Below are 17,729 nucleotides of genomic sequence, written 5' to 3'. Positions count from 1 at the left end.
GATGTCTGTTAATCTTGGTATTATCAAATTTCCTACTGAGGTTTGGGTCTTCTTAATTTCTGAGTGATACTTGGAATAATCTGGAAACTATATCTCCTCTTGGTCCTGAGGCATTTCTTTTATGTTATTCTTAGCTTTTCTGTCTTCTTTCTTAATGGAGCTCCTGTCAGTCAGATGTTGGATCCCTGGATTTGACCTTCTGCATGTCTTCTCTTCACAATTTTCATTGATCTTTATCCTTATGTTGTGGGAGATTCTGACTTTTGGAGCCTTTTCCTTAGTATTTTCTTAGCAAGTTATTAATTTCTAAGGGCTTATTCTCTTATTTTTTGGGCAAGTATTTCGAAATGCATGAAAACAATAGTAGAAAGCACTAGCGTTGTGCCAGGAATCCATCTGTTACAAAGATCCACATTCTGAAGTCAGAATTCCCTGTGAGTATTGGTAGAGACCGCTAGAAGTACCCTCCGGTTTCATAATCTGACTGCTTAGGAAAAGAATGCCAGTTGCTGATTGGCCTTCTGATTTGACTTTGACCTTCCTAATAAAGAATACCGAACAGCAGCAATATACACAGAGGTGAAAATACACAGGCTCCACTCTCTGGGAGTCGATTGTCCCATTGAAAGAAAAGACCAACGCAGAAACCTTTTAAGAATTGTCAGATGATGCAGTATGGAGTTTTAAGCCATAGAAGTTGTTTATATTTTTGTTTTATTGGGGTGGGTTGGGGGGTTGGGGTTTGTTTTTTTCTTGTTTTTTGATTAAGATGAACCCTTTTGTACACATAGCTTTTTTCCGTGTTTTGATTTTTTTTATTTGAGAGATGTGGAAAGCTAAGCTGTTGGATGAAAAATACTGCTTTTGATGCATATGTCCATGTTCCTTTGATAAAGTTTCCATCATGTATAAGATCAAATTTACAGAGATTGAACTAGCAATGGGTGTTGTGAATTTTTAAAAAAGCTAATTATGTGTGAAAAGTGATATTTTGTTTTAGCTTTAATTATTTACTATTATGTTACCTTTAAAAAAATTTTAAGTGAACTCCATGCCGCACATGGGGCTTGAACATACAACTTGGATCAAGAGTCATGTGCTTTACTGACTGAGCCAGCCAGATGCCCCCTATTCTGCCTTTTATCACTGATTGACATTTATGTACTAACCACAGTATATGTATGTGCAAAACATATTTTCCTGTTCCTTCTTCTCCCCCTCCCCCTCCCCATCTCATCTTCTCTCTCACCCTCTTTTGCTTCTTTGACCTTACTCTCCTATAGTAGTGACCCAAGAATGCACCCAATCCAGTGATGCCATGAGGACAATGGATTATTTCCTGAAGATGACATTGGAATGTATGTAGCATGCACTATTGATTAGAGACCAGGTGGTCTTGACGTGGGATGGGAGAGCCATGTATGAGCGCTTGGATTCTTAACGTGGAATCAACGTGGGGCTTCATTGCATCAGCTTGTCATGGTGCTGCTTCTGCTTTGAAAGCTCCCTACAAGAATATACGAAGGTTGACAACCTCATTCAAAGAGGATAATAATTGTCCCTCCTTACTGTATGTTTCCACCGCTACATTTTTTTTTTTTATTTCAAGTTTTGAAATTGGCAGTCGGTATATTTTGGCTCTTGCGCCAGTTAGAATTAGGCATAACGTGTGTCGTTTCCCATCGATGAAAAGTCTGTCTTGGGTGAACTAATGCTGAAAATATAAATGCATGTTACTTGATATTTAGGGCCCAGCTGTTTGAATAAGGTTTTTTTAGAATGAGAAGCTAGGCTGCAGCTACTGTCTTTGAGCAATTTGTTGAGCAACTGCAGCTGTTTATTGTTAAGTGTTCGTTGCATATTGTGTTCCTTTGTTATTCCTAAGTTTCACATTTAAGAGATAAAAATAGCCTTCTGTATTTAACCCGATAGAATTACCTTAGAATTACCTTCCGCTTGGAGGTAATTAACATTTAAACCCTCTGCTGGTGGTCAAAGCCCAAGGTGAAAGGTATAGTCTTGGATATAATTTTGTTGGTTCTTAAAGCACCATCTGGCAGAAGGTATGTGGTATAGACCGTAAGACATAGACGGTAAGAATTACACAGATTTAATTCAGTTTTTCTTTCTAAATGAAGAAAGTAGCCTTATTCAGGCACGATGTAAATGGGGAAGAATCTACACATCCTTGGCTTTCTTGGAATAAAGCAGTCAATAAAATACAGGCCCCCCAAACTCTGTGTAAACAGGTTCCTATACCGCATGTCAATTAGTGTCACAGTATTTGTAGGATGATGTTGATAAATTGCATGATTGCTTTTTTCCTGATTGATAGTAATAAATGACAATGATTTATCACCGTGCTTTTCACATGGGCTCAAATGATGAGCAACTAGACTCTTCCACAGAAAAATAGACCTCTCTGTTCTCCCAGAAGCCTATGTCTAGATGTTAGCAATGGGAAAGGAAGAAGGGGAAGGAAAATTGTTTAAGGATCACTCTAGAAGTATTTCTTATGGTCAGAACTGAATGAAGAGCTCATTTTCATGCCTAACCCTATCTCTGCTCTGTCAGTAGCACTAGTATCTTTATCGGGTTATTGCTTCTGAGGTCTGCATTTTCATTACCTTGGTTGCCATCTAATTAAAGAAAAAAAAAAAAAAGAAAGACAAACGTCTAAGGCCAAGAGCGGGGTGCACCTGAGAATGGATGTCTCTTTATTAGTTTATGAAATTGTTATATCGCTTGTGATCAGAGTTATTTTTCCAAGCCAGATTCCCAATTCTTGCTTTGCTAACTTTGTCTCACGTTAACAACAATTGTTTTGAAATTATTAAATTGATGAAAACTCTCGAGGTCCCATTTCCGGAAGCCGGTCACTTTCAAATCCTGTTCTAAATTGTCTTCAGTACAAAGATGCCTCTGGTGCCAAGGAAGACAGAGATGAGGGGAGGGTGCAGGTCCCAGCTCTCGAGGCTTTTTGGACAAAGAGGCTTCAGCCAGGTTTTGAAAATTATACATCAGAGTTCTATAAAATTCTGTTAGATACTGGCTGAAGAAAGTCTGAAAACCGTTGGTTCAGGCCATCCTAAGTTCTAAAATGTCCTCCGCTTCCAATCTCTCTGCATGAGCTTGTCTGGTACAGCATGTTCCCGAAAAGCATCTTGACACTAACTGTAGCTGGAGGGAACCATGTTCTTCAGAGCATCTTGCTTTCCCTAACACTATACGTGTGTCTGCTTTTGGGTAGTTGGATTGGGAAGTCTGGTGGATGACTGTATAAGGGTAAATAGGAAGACAGGAAGGAAAGCAGCCAGGTATTTCCATTTGTCTGTTGCTTTATGTCCATGCATGTAATTTTAAAATTATCTGATTGCAGTTTTTCTTCCCACTTGTGGCGGGAATCACATCTTGCCCACACTTCACTCTCTTATGTGCACTTAGAATAACAACGAACTCTCTAGTCACTCTTCCGTGTTGTTTGCGCCAGGCACCCTTCTAGCCGCTAAGGACACAGCGGCAAGAACATAGAAGAATAACTGACCTCATGGAGCTTCTTTCTACTTAGCAAAATCCTAGTAAATATGCAGGTATGTTATATAGCGTGTCAGTTAATCATAAGTGCTACGCAGAAATTGAAAACAGAGAAGGGAAGGAGTTAACTATTTTATGTCCAGTGGGCAGAGACCTATGCAGAAGACTTGAAGAAAGTGAGGTGGGGGGCGGGGGGAACTCGGTAGACCTGTAGGGTAAGAGCCTCTTAGGTACGGTGAACAGTAGGGACAAAGGCCGGGTGCAAGAGTGCGTTTGGAACATCAGGAAGAGGAAGGAGCTGATCCTTCCTGTGTTTATTACATCCTATTACTCTGGCTTTTATTCTTTAAGAAAGATGGGACACCATTGAAGAATTCGAGGCAGAGGAAAGATAACTGATTCGAAAGGACCACTCTTAGGTTAGTGTTGACCATAGACATTTGTGTGTGCGTGCGTGCGCACACGCACACAAATGCAGCCATGGACAATGTGTACACGGAAGGCCATGACTGAGCTCTAATAAAACTTCAGTGAAACCGTTAGTGGCTGGATTTGGCCTACCTGCCGTAGTTTGCCAATTGCTGAACTAGACCATTTGCCAAGTGGTTTTGAATTGAGGCTGTGAGAGGGTGTGCATTGTGTTTGCCTCACTTATCACCTGTGCCACACCCAGGCCAGGCTGCCATCAGTTGATGGCTCTTATGCATATCCCCTGGCTGCACAATTCACTCGCTATCACCTCAAAGCCATAGATCTAATTTAATACACGTTTATTAAGGATTTAAAAAGACTTTGCTACTAAAAGTAAAGGTAGCAGTACACACGTTCTCTGCCTCAAGGTTTTCTCTATCACTTTGAGGAATGGGGGTATCTGGGACAAAGACTCTTGTATAGTAATTCCTTGTGGTAATTGTTCTGAGCCTGCTTGCTCTGAAACCCTTTTCCCCTACTCACTTCTGATTGGTTCAGCCCAGTGTTCTCCAAATGTAATGTGGACCTCAAATGCAAACCACATTTAAAATTTATAGTAGCCACATAAAAAATGTAAAGAGAAACGAAATTAATATTACATGTTGTATTTAATGTAGTACACCCAAAGTATCATCATTTTAATGTTTAATCACCATAAAGGTTACTGAGATATTTTTCATTGTTCATTTCATACAAAGTCTTGAAATTCTTGTGTATGTTTTACGATTTGGACTACTGAACTGCCAATCACTCCACAGCCACATGTGGTTAATGGGTGCCATATTGGACAGTGTAGGTCCAGTATATAGATACTGGAGAACGTTCAGAACTCAGCCTTCTCAGCTGACAAATATCCTTCTATAAAAGAACTAACAACACTGCTAACCTAGCAGTGTTAAAGCTGATTTGTGAAAGTTGTTTACTTTTTTCTTGCAAGATTATAGATATGGACTGCTTTAGGAATGCACATTCAAGTCCCTTAAGTTAATTGGCAGTGAATAGCAGCCAACTATGATATAGGAGGACTTAGTATTCAGTGTACTTATCCTAAAACGTACCTTCTCCATTTAAGTTTCTCATATTCTCAGTTCGCTGGTTATAAATAGGAAAACAAAAGTCTGCTTTTTGGCCATGTTCCATTCCAAATCCCCAGCTCAACAACGGATTCCAAGGCCATTTGGTGAGACTTTAGAATTGCATGGATTGTACCTTCTCCCTCTTGGAGGGGAATCTTTTTTTTTTAATTTTTAATATTTATTTTTGAAGGAGAGAGAGATAGAATACAAGCAGGGGAGGGGCAGAGAGAGGGAGAGGGAGACACGGAATCCGAAGCAGACTCCAGGCTCTGAGCTGTCAGCACAGAGCCCAATGTGGGGCTCGAACCCATGAATCAAGAGATCATGACCTGAGCTGAAGTCAGACACTTATCCGACTGAGCCACCCAGGCGCCCCTTGGAGGGGAATCTTCTATGTGCTCTGTCATTAATTTCAACGTGAAACCGAATTCAGAGGTGGAGACTGGTAAAGGCTAAACGTGTCAACACAGCTCAGTAATACTCATCTTGTACAATTTAAGTATGTGCACATTTACTCACCTATGACTGTCATGACACCTGTAACCTGCTTATCCCAAAGTTATCTGGGATTTGCGTAAGTCCAAAGAGTCTTCTATGAGCTGCAAACAACACCTACATTTTCAAGTTTGGGGAGATAGCGCAAGGGCCATAAATACAAACCCTCTGAGAAGATTGGCTGAAAATTGTGACACTGAGAATCTTGTAGCACCATGACAGCTCCTCCTGTGGCTTCGGACAGCAGCAAAAGAAGCACCCTTCCTCCCTTTGCCCGAGACTGCTAGTTTGTCTTTATTCCTGTGTGCACAGGGATCCTCACAGAGAGAATGGGCTATAGAATCTGGTGAAGGAGGTAAAGATAGGAGCTAGGAAAATTTTGAGTTATTTTTTATGTTTTCTTTTAATTTTTTGAGAGAGAGAGTGCAGGAGCTGTGCTGTCAGCACAGAGCCCGACGCGGGGCTCGAACTCATGAACCACGGGACCATGACCTGAGCCGAAGTCGGACACGTAACTAAGCCACCCAGGCGCCCTCGAGTTATTAGTTTCTGTAACCACCTCTGATTCTCTAAGGAGGGTAAAACCTGGGTGTCTTTGAGGTGGGCATATAAGCAGTTAGATCTTACGTAGTTCTCTTTCAGGTACAACCAGGCAATTGAAATAATAACTGGGCTACAGTGGGGTCATTCCTTTTCCAAGTCTTCGTGGATTTGTAGATAGTGTTACTCATTAAGTTGGACCTTAAGCCACGTGATTTCAGTTTCTTTAAGGAAGGAATCTGGCAGATGTTAAGATGGATGGGGCCACCTGCTTTTTGGAATTTCTTGAAATAGAACTTTTTTGAGTCCAGTTAAATTGGTATTATATTGTCATGGAATAACAGCAGGTATAGCTGGTGTCTAGATAGCACCTCCTCCGGCCAGCTATTGTCTTAGAATTCTCTACGTAGAGCTCACTCTTACAACAACCATGTGAGGTAGGTATGGCTGTTTTCCCCATTGTACAGTGAAGGAAAGTGGTTCCGAAAAGATTTTGTAATTTGCCTAAGATCACACAGCCAATAATTGGTGAGGCTGTAATTTGACCCCCTGCAGCCTGACTCCCCATTTCTTGCTCTTAGAATCACCCCACTGAGTAAATGTTCGTGTGCAGGATTAGTGGATCCCTGGACACATTTTACAAATCAACTCATTTTAAACACTTTGGGTTTGAAATATAATGCATTTCTCCGGTGAAGCCTTATGAAAATCACTCATGTTGGGGCATTAGCTGGAATTTTAGTAGCTTTTAAATCTACATTTTAAAAATATCAGGCTTTCCTAAAAGAGAATTCCACTATAGAAAAGCATTTGAGTTGTTCACGAAATAAGTACTACCTAAGTTAATAAAGGAATAGAATATGCTAGGGTAGGATAGTTGGTCTGATTAGAGTTCACAGTTAACAACTGAATGTTGACCTAAGTCTTGTTTTTAGTTTTCTAAGTCATTCTGACACTTCCCATAGACACACCCATCTGATAGATGAGAAATTCAGGCAGAAGAAGTCTTCTAGAAATGATCCAAGCAGCTCTTTGTTCCTGTACTCTTTCTCTGAACCAGCTCTCAACTTACATCTTGGTAAGTCCCGGTGTTGATCCCGCCTTGACCCTCTGGGCTCATTTTTTGCTGTTGGTCTCTCCAGTGTTTGAAATGCAGTTTTTCCTAAGTAACTGTGGACTTTGGTCAGCCCTCAGACCCTGCGAACCTTTAGCGGAAGGTCCTGGCCCTGTAAAACCCAGCCCCCTTCTCCTTCTTGGACGATTTTTTGAAACCAAATATGCTAGTGTAGCATCTTCCTCTGAATTCCTTTTACTTTGAGCTCTCTCTGGACGTTTCTGTAGGCTAATGGCTCCCCACCCACTTGACATTTTGCCCATTGCACATTATATGTTTCTTCCAAGGAACAAAAATATAACTCTGCTTTTCTGACAGCATGGGAGACATTCCCTTGTTGTTGCTCTCCAGGAAAAAGCTCATAATCTAACTAGACAAACCCTTGCTGAAAAATTAGACCAAATGGCATTTGTAAACTCCAAGGAAAGCATTTTCCTTATGTGAAGTACTTCCTAGCTGGGAGTGTTAGAAACTTTACATATACTGATACCGGTCAGGTTTATGGAAAAAATGAAAAGCTACAAACAGCTGGATACACGGTCAAAACGGAACCCTCTCAACCTAATTTGTTCCCTAGCCATGTGTGCCGAGAAACTTGCAGCATTCTGAACTCACACTTATAAGACGAAGGAGAAAAATGCATGGAGTAAAGTGTAGTTGGTAAAAGAAAGAATGGGTAGATAGCTCACCCCTTTTTGCTTACTTAGTGATTTCAAATGAAGGAAATAATATTGGAAAGTGTGGGATGGGATCGTGTGGCTGTATCCTTTCTAAAACTGTTTTCACACATACTAAAATCAATGCACAATCAGCTTGCCAGTATGCCTCACACTGCTGGTGTGTGTTTATTTTATTTTTTCATGTTTGACTCATGATCTAAGCCCATTAGGCAATGGAATATCTTGAGAAACAAATATGCTCTACCTCTTTTGGGTTACCAGGGAGCCATAAAGGATCTAACGGTCTGAGTGTTTGTTTTTAGTGTCAGATAAATGAAAATGTTGGATCTTTTGTCTTGTGTTTTGGTAATTCATGCTGCACAAATGTGATTTCCTCATAAGGTTCTTTTATTTACTAGTTAGTACTCCACTAATGCAGTCTACTGCATTATAAAAAATGTTCTTAGGCCCTTTATATGATGGAGAACTAGTAGTGATGAAATAAGCACAGCCAGTGAGTTATTTAACATACTTGCAGGCTCTAGGGAAGCACAATTACATAATCAAATGTTTGAAACAAAGGGGGGATGGAGTGAATGTGTTCTCATCTGTGGTTAATGTTAAACGTTAACTGACTTCATAGTCTAATGTGCCTTCTTTTAAGAATCAGGTTAGTGGTGGGGCATCTGGGTGGCTCAGTCGCTTAAGTGTCCACCTTGGGCTCAGGTCATGATCTCAGGGTTCGTGGGTTCGAGCCCCGCGTCGGGCTCTGTGCTGACAGCTCGGAGCCTGGAGCCTGTGTCAGATTGTGTGTCTCCCTCCCTCTCTCTGCCCCTCCCCTGCTGGTGCTCTGTCTTTCTCAACAAGTAAGTAAACATTAAAAAAGGATACACTGAAAAATCAGATTAGTGGCATGTCTGAAATTGAACTTTGAGTTTAATATATTTTAGAGAAATAACTTGTATTGAAAAGACCCTGACCATTAGAGCTACTTGCTCCTTTGATAAATAAGAGCCTCGTATCACAGCATGTCTTAAGTGGTTCTTCTCTACACGACTTCCAGTCTATCATGATTCTTCGTGCTACAGGGAGAACTTTAGAGCTAAACATACTGTGTGTTTATAGCAACGTGTCCTGGGATAAATGACTTAATCTGTGACAGTCCTTAATTTTGATATGTGTAAAATAATGTACTAAGTCATTTGAAGAATTCTCCTAAGATAAATTATCTGACATCGTGGTTGGGACACAGTGATTATCAAGAGGTTTTCATGGTTTAGATGGTTTCACTGGTGAATTCTACAAAACAATTAAATAATAATACCAACGTTAATACTCAAAGTCTTGCCGAAGATAGAGGAGGGTGAGAGCCCACTTTATGCAGCTATTGTAATACTGATGGGAAACCAAAAAAACCCCAAAAAGCCAATTTAAAAAAGTAGAGACCTTAACAAAATATTCTGAACTAAAATGTAGCAATGCATATATATGATGATACCGCAAATAGAGTATATCCCTGGAATGCAAAGTTAAGCATTTGAAAATTCATGTAATTCACCAAAACTACAGAACAGAGAAGCTACATGATGATTTATGTAAATGCAGGAGAATCATTTAACATGATGAAACATCCATTTGTAACCAAAAGTTGAAACCAAGCACTTTATCAGATTAGGTCAACCTATGAAACATATACAGCTAATATTGTGCTGAATGGTGAAATGCTGAATGTTTTCACCCTAAGACTGATAACTAGGCAAGGGTGTCCACTCTAACCTCTTTTCATTATTGTTGTTTTGGATGTCCTAGCTAGTACAATAACAGAAGAAAAAGAAATAGAGACCAAAAAGGAAGCAGTAAAACTATTCACAGGGGACATGGTTGATGGCACAGAATACCCTAAGGGATCTGCAAAAGAAGAATTAATGAATTCAGCAAGGTTGAAGGATGTGGTGTTGATATATAAACTTACAGGTATTTTTACATGCTAGTACAAAGAATTGGAAAAGGAGTTTTTTATATGTATATATATAAGGTTTTATTTTCATGTAATCTCTGTACCCATCATGGAGCTCGAACCCACAACCCTGAGATGGATTGTCTCATGCTTCACTGACTGAACCAGCCGGGTGCCTTGGACAAATAATTTTTAAAGTTCTACTTACTGTAGTCTGTAGTGTTGAGATCTCAATTTCAAAATTGACACATAAATTTAATGTAATCCCAACCAAAGTCCCACTGGGTTTGTTTGCTTTGTAGAAAGACAAGGTGATTCTAAATTATATATAAAAATGGAGCACCTGGGTGGCTCAGTGGGTTAAATGTCCGACTTCAGCTCAGGTCATGATCTCACGGTTCACGGGTTCGATCCCTGCTTTGGGCTCTGTGCTGACAGCTCGGAGCCTGGACCCTGCTTCAGATTCCGTGTCTCCCTCTCTCTCTGCTCCTCCCCTGTTTGCTCTTGCTCTCTCAGAAATAAACATTAAAAAATTTTTAAATACATATAAAAATGGAATGGGCCTAGACTATCCAAAGTAAGCTTGGAAAAGAACCAATTCTGACTTCATTTCTCACTGAAGAACTATAGGAGTCAAGACTTGAGGGATACCTTCATAAAAAGAAAGATGAACAGAACAGAATTGAGCCCCATAATAGCCCACACTTATACAGCCAACCGGTGACCAACACAGGTGCCCAAATAGCCCAGTGGAGAGGAAATTATTTTTAGAAAATGGTCCTGTGAAAAACTGGAACATCAACCTCTACCTTATACCATCCACAAAAATTAGAGACGGATTATAAACTTAGAAATAAAAGCTAACAAAAGGTTTTTAGGAAAAAAATGAGTTATCTCTGCACTTTGGGGGGTAAGCAAAGGTTTCTGAGTTTAAAGAAAGCACAAACCATAAAAACTGATAAATCACACTTAATCAAGATAGAAAATTTGAGCTAATGAGAAAACATTAAGGAAATGACAGAATACATACCTGACAAAGGGTTGTTGCCCATAATATGTAACACAGTTGTACAACTCAGTAATGAAAAGGCAATTCAATAAAAATACAGGCAAAAACCTTGGTCAGCTGCTTCAGCAAGGAAGATGTACAAATAGTGCGCAAAAAATGCTGAGTGTACTTACTCATGAGGGAAATGTGAATTAAACCTAATGAGAGGCATCCATTGGAATGACTACGTTTACAAAGACGACAAATGCAGGTAAGGATATGGAGGCAGCTAGAGCTCTTAAATCTCTGGTAGACATATGTAATCACACAGCCACTTTGGACGAAAGTCTGGTAACTTTATAGAACTAAACATAATGTACCTACAATTTCACTTTAGATATTTTCAAGGTGATATAAAAACACACATCCATAGAAAGACTTGGAGAAAAATGTTCATTGGAGCTGTCTTTGGAATAGCCTTGAGTGGCAATAGCCTTCATGCCCATTAAGGAAATAAATAAATTGGGAGGTTCATAACTGGAATACTTTTCGGCCAAAAAAAAAGAACTCCTGATTCATGCCACCACATAAATGAATCCCAAAAACCTTTATGCTGTATGAGAAACCTTCCACCAGTGAGTATCTACTGTATGGTTCCATTTATCTCAAGTCTTTGAATAAGCAAAATAAATTTGTGATGAAAATGTATCAGAACAGGACGATTGGGGGCAAGGATTTGAACAGACGGGTCATGAAGAAAACTTGGGGGGTGATGGTACCGTTCTTTATCTTGATAGAGGTTCGTGTTACATGGCTATATGCGCTTGTCAGAACTTATTGAATGGTACATTTACAATTTATATATCTCCCTGTATATACGTTTTGCTTATGAGACACCTGAGGAGTCTTGAAGTCTATCTTGTGCATGCCGAAGTATTTAGGAGTAAAGTGTATTGAGATTTGTAACTAACTTTGGAATGGATTAAAAACATGGAGTAAAGGAGAGAAGGTTGGAAAGATAACTAAGTGTCTGATAAAAAGCAAATAAAACCAAATGTCAATTGTAGAACTGAGGTGGAGGGAATATGGGTATTCATTGTATAGTTCTTTCAACTTTTCTGTAGGTAAGAAAAGTTTCATAAGTGAAATAGGGGAGAAGGCTATTTTTCTGTTAGAAATGATCTTGATTTATAGGTGAAGGCATTGAAATCTAATTCCTTAAAATCCAGAGTTGTTAAATGTATTAAAATTAATAAAACTAATGCATTTACTAATAAAGTAGAAGTGGCAGGTATTAATTTGGGCATCACTAATCCTACAATCCGTATTCTTCCTGTGTTATTCTGTCACTTTCCAAATCCGAACACCCAGAGCCCATGGGTTAAAGTAGGAACTAGGCATGAAACCTCAGCTTTGATTTGAATGCCTTTAGCTGCTCTCAATTTTCTTTTCTTTTAAAAACAATTTTTTTTAATGTTTATTTTTGAGAGAGAGAGAGAGTGCGAGCTGGGGAGGGGCAGAGAGAGAGGGAGACACAGAATCCGAAGCAGGCTCCAGGCTCTGAGCTGTCAGCACAGAGCCCGATGTGGGGCTCGAACCCACAAACTGTGAGGTCATGACGTGAGCCGAAATCGGACGCTTAACCGACTGAGCCACCCGGGCGCTCCTCAATTTTCTCAATAAACTGACCTTTTTTTTTTTTTTTTTTCCTCCCTGAACAAAAATGTTTGAGAGAAGAGATGCTGGTAGGTAACTGAGCACACCTTCATTAAGAGCTATAAAAGATCAATGTTGAGATGACATCAGTTATAACATTTATTTTGTCACCAAATTATTTTTCTTCTTAACCTCGCATACTAGGAATTTTATTTTTTTAATTTTTAAAAAATATATTTGAGAGAGAGTGTGTGAGCAGAGGAGGGACAGAGACCTAGACAGAATCGGAAGCAGGCTCCAGGCTCCGAGCTGTCCTCACGGAGCTGGACATGGGGCTCAAACTCATGAGCTGTGAGATCATGACCTGAGTTGCTGAAGTCGACACTCAATCGACTCAGCCACTCAGGCGCCCCACATGCTAGGAATTTTAGATACTGGAATAACATTCCAAGTACCTAGAGTCATTAGCATATGCCGTGCACGTTTTCCTTGTTCAGGCAGAAATTCAGCAGAGTCTTGCAGAGGATGGGCATGTCTCTTATTCCTAAGACCTCCCCCCGTCCCCCTCCAGGCAAGCTTACAGAGCAGTGGCAGGAAGGCAGTGTTGGGTGTGCAGGATCTGGGGCTCCAACCTCAGGTCAAATTGCACCTGCTCCTTTGTGCAGCCCCCTTAGCGTTTCTCCATAGCACCCTTTGATTCTGCTTTCCTTATTAGTGTGGGGCTAAAAATAAAACACTTTTCCAAATGGAAAGAAAATGAAAAGATCGAGCCCAACCTTCTCATTTTATGGGTGAGACATTTAAGCCTCGTGATCAATGGGTTCAAGGTAATAGAACTAGGTGGAAATATTTTCCGGACTTAAAGGTTAGTCTAGTGGTCTTGTCCATTACCACCATTCAGTGGTGAAAGCGCTCAATGTCATCACAGGCAATACAGGAACGTGAGATACTGCGATTTCCCTTACGATACATGTAAATACGGTATGCATGTTTTTATGTGGAAAATACGTCTTTTGTGTTATACCTATACTAAGGTTTTATGTTATTATCTATAACTATATAACCATGTGTGGATAACGATACAACTGTAAGGAAGTGGTCTCTTAGGTAAACTTTATCATTTTATTAATACTCCAACACTGTGTTGGACCTTTTTATAGATTATTCCTAAGTGTAATACTCAATATATATAATAAACTATGATACTCAGTATTTGAATGGTAGATGTCCTACTGGGATCTGGTTGAATCAAAATATATAAAGCAACACAGTACAGCATTGCCTTGGAAATAATAGGACTTTTGTAGCACCATAACTAAATTTAATGGCATCTTTTCATGTATTATTTTCTTTTTATCCATAAAAACCAAAAGCCATTTTGAGGTTAAAAAAATGCTAAATGAAATTTTTTTTAACCAAATGCATATTGGCAGCTTTTTAATTCTGGTGATGTTTGTGTTTTGTAGACTTTATGCACGATTGTTACATATTTTACATCTTGATGGAGTTATAAAATTGCGCATATTTAAATACAACGTGATCAACTTTGACGTGTTTATACATGGATGGAGACATCACCATAATCAAGATAAATAGTATTTTCATCATCCGCCCCAAACTCTTTAGAGCTCCTCACCTCCACCTCCATTCACAAGCAACCATTGGCTTGCGTCTTTCTTTCCACGTAAATTAGTTTCCATCTTCTCTATTTTTACATAAATAGAATCATAAATGCACACTTTTTATACCTGTCTTCTTGGCATTTTTTAAATGTGATTTTGATACTCATCTCTGCTATTGTGTTTATAAGAATTTCCTTTTTTTTTTTTCTTTGCCCTGTGTTATTCCATGATGTGGACAGATATGCCCTGACTTGCTTATCCATCCGTTTGCTGGACATTTAGGTTAATTTCCATTTACAAACTAAGCTACCACATCTCTGTGTGGATATGTTTTCTTATGGGTGAATCCCTAATGCCTCAGTTGTACGAGGTAGGTGGATGCTTAACATTTCGTGAAGCTACGAACGGTTTTTCCAAAGTGGTTACACCATTTTACATTTCCACCGTGAGTAAATGAGAGTTCTCTTTACTCAGGATTCTTGTCAGTACTGGTCATGCTCAGTCTTTTTAATTTTAGTCAATCTAAAGGATGAGTATCATCACACCCTTGTGTATTTAATTTGCTTTTCTCTGAAAACAGATGATGCTTGTGTCATTTCATGTGCATTTGGCATTTGGATACTTTCTTTTGTGAATTGTCTAAATATTTTGTCTATTTTCTTTCTTTTTTTTAATGGGTTGTAACTTACTGTAAAAGTTCTTTCTGTATTTTGAAGATAAGTCCTTTATCTGACATCATGTTGTGAAATTTTCTTGCTGAATATGACTTGCCTTTTTTTTTTAAGGATGTCTTTCCAAGAACAACAGTATTAAATTTTGATAAAGACTGATATATCAATTTTACATTCATTTATTTGTGTGTGTGTGTGTGTGTGTGTGTGTATACATTATTTCTGCAAAAGCTGCCTACAATGAGATCACACAGGTCTTCTCGGATGTTTTCTTGTAGAAGTGCTATTGCTGTAGGTTGTACATTTGGGTCCATAATCCTTTCGGAATACGTGTTTGTGTTGAGCGTGAGGTAAGGATCATTGTACTTTTTTTGTTCTTTTGGTTTTGATTTCTGCTTGATCCAGCATCACTTGTTGAAAGACTACCCCCATTCCCCTGCATTGTATTGCCTTGACACATTTGTCAAAACTTGACTGTATTTATGTGGGTTTATTTCTGGACACACTATTTTGTTTCAGAGATGTAGATAGATCTCTACCTTTTGGCCAATAACACACACTCTTGAATACTGTAGCTTTATAGTTAATCTTGAAAGTAGGGAAGGCCAATTGTGTAACTTGTAACTATCTAGGTTCTTTGAATTTTATTTTATTTTATTTTTTATTTTTTAAATGTTTATTTTACTTTTGAAAGAGAGACAGAGAGCACAAATGGGGAGGGACAGAGAGAGAGAGATAGACAGGGAGACACAGAATCCAAAACAGGCTCCAGGCTCCAAGCTGTCTGCACACAGCCTGACGTGGGGCTCGAACTCACAGACTGCGAGATCGTGACCTGAGCTGAAGTCGGATGCCCAACTGACTGAGCCACCCAGGTGCCCCGGTTCGTTGAATTTTAAAACAAATTTTAGAATCGTGTTGTTAATTTCTACCAAAAAAAAAAAAAAAAATCCTAGTTGATTTAGTTTGGAATTACACTGAAACTCTAGATCAGTTTTGGGAGAATTGCCATCCATAGCTATGGTGCATCTTTCCATTTATTATTTTAAATATAATTTTTTAATGTCTATTTATTTTGAGAGAGCGAGCGAGAGTGGAGGAGGGGCAGAGAGAGGGAGACACAGAATCTAAAGCAGGCTACAGGCTCTGAGCTGTCAGCACAAAGCCCGATGTGGGGCTCAAACCCACGAACCATGAGCTCATGACCAGAGCAGAAGTCAGATGCTTAACTGACTGAGCCACCCAGGTGTCCCTTCATTTATTTATTGTTTAATACAGTAAGAAGTATTTTGTAGTTTTTAGTATAGAGGTATTGGGTGACTTTTATTTGGATTTATTTGTAGGTGTAGCTTTCTCCCTATTATTATTTTTTTTTTTTAATTTTTTTTTCAACGTTTATTTATTTTTGGGACAGAGAGAGACAGAGCATGAACGGGGGAGGGGCAGAGAGAGAGGGAGACACAGAATCGGAAACAGGCTCCAGGCTCTGAGCCATCAGCCCAGAGCCTGACGCGGGGCTCGAACTCACGGACCGCGAGATCATGACCTGGCTGAAGTCGGACGCTTAACCGACTGCGCCACCCAGGCGCCCCTCTCCCTCACTATTATAAAAGGAAGTATAAAAAATTCATCTCAATATATTGCTACCGATACCTTATTATAGAATCACTTTTTAAAATATTAGTCTTCATGTGCACATGGCTAAATCTTTCATTCGTTTGTATAGACTTTTATGGGTTCTGTGGTATTTTCTAGGTAAGCAATGTATTTTCTACAGCATGCAAAATGCAAATTTTCTAGTGCTTGGTATTTTCTACAGCATGCAAATATTGGCAGTCTTCCTACCGCTTTTTTGATTGTTACTTATTTCTTCTGTTAATGCAGCGGGTAGATCTTGCAGTAAAACATTGAATGAGAATATTGAAAGCACACATTCTTGACTTGTTTCTTACCTCATGGGGAAAAAATTAGGTCTTTCACTCTTATGATATCAACTGTTGCTTTTTCCTAGATGCTCTTTATCAGTTTAAAGAAATTTTCTGCTATTCCTTATTTTTTGAGAGTTTTTTTGTTTTTTAATACCGTGAAGGGGTGTTGAAATTTGTTAAATGTTTTTTTTTTTTTATCATTTATTGGAATGATCTTTTTTTCTCCTTTATTAATATGGTGAATGTCATTGATTTCTGCATGTTAAACAACTTTGCATTTTTAGGGTAAGTTTCCGTGGTTATATCACTGCTTGTGCACACACACACACACACACACACACCACACAGAGTTAGATTACATTTGGTAATACTTTGTTAAGGATATTTACATCTTTTGCAGGGATATCGAAATGTGGCTTTTTAAATTTTTTTTTTTAACGTTTATTTATTTTTGAGACAGAGACAGAACATGAACGGGGGAGGGTCAGAGAGAGGGAGACACAGAATCCAAGATAGGCTCCAGGCTCTGAGCTGTCAGCACAGAGCCCGACGTGGGGCTCGAACTCATGGACCGCGAGATCATGACCTGAGCCTAAGTCGGCCGCTTAACCGACTGAGCCACCCAGGCGCCCCGAAATGTGACTTTTTAAAAAAGATCTTTTTCAGATTTTGGTATTAATGTTATGTTGGTCTTATAAAATAAAGCTGGGAAGTGACCCCCAATTTTTTATTTTCTGAAAATATTTAAGAAAAATAAGTGACTCGAGAGTTTGCCAGAATTCACTATGTAAAACACTGAGGCTTGGACTTTTCTTTAAGGAACGATATTTGATAATTTCATATATATTCTAACTTTATTTTCCATGTGGCATTTTTGTATGTTATGTTTTTCAAGAAATTTGTCAATTTTTTACCGTTTTCACATATTTTAGTGTCATGTTGTATTATTATCCTCTCAAAGTCTGTTGCTCCTCTGTGATTAACTCTTTCTTTTTTGATATTGGTTTGAGTCCCCTCT

At 39.0% G+C, this 17,729-nt stretch overlaps 1 long non-coding RNA gene across 1 annotated transcript; it reads left to right on the top strand.

The window, feature by feature from the left end:
- The first annotated feature begins 782 nt into the window (after positions 1-782).
- LOC147580700 (uncharacterized) lies at positions 783-17,179 on the top strand. The gene is made up of 2 exons (XR_015251008.1): positions 783-16,128; positions 16,369-17,179. It is a non-coding gene; the product is annotated as an uncharacterized LOC147580700 (long non-coding RNA).
- The last annotated feature ends 550 nt before the right edge of the window (positions 17,180-17,729 follow it).

This window comes from Puma concolor, chromosome B2, assembly GCF_028749965.1.
Source record: "Puma concolor isolate L17-30 chromosome B2, mPumCon1.1.hap2, whole genome shotgun sequence".
NCBI classification, from domain to species: domain Eukaryota; kingdom Metazoa; phylum Chordata; class Mammalia; order Carnivora; family Felidae; genus Puma; species Puma concolor.
Note: the sequence above shows the minus strand (reverse complement) of the source record. Positions and strands in the feature narration are given on the sequence as shown.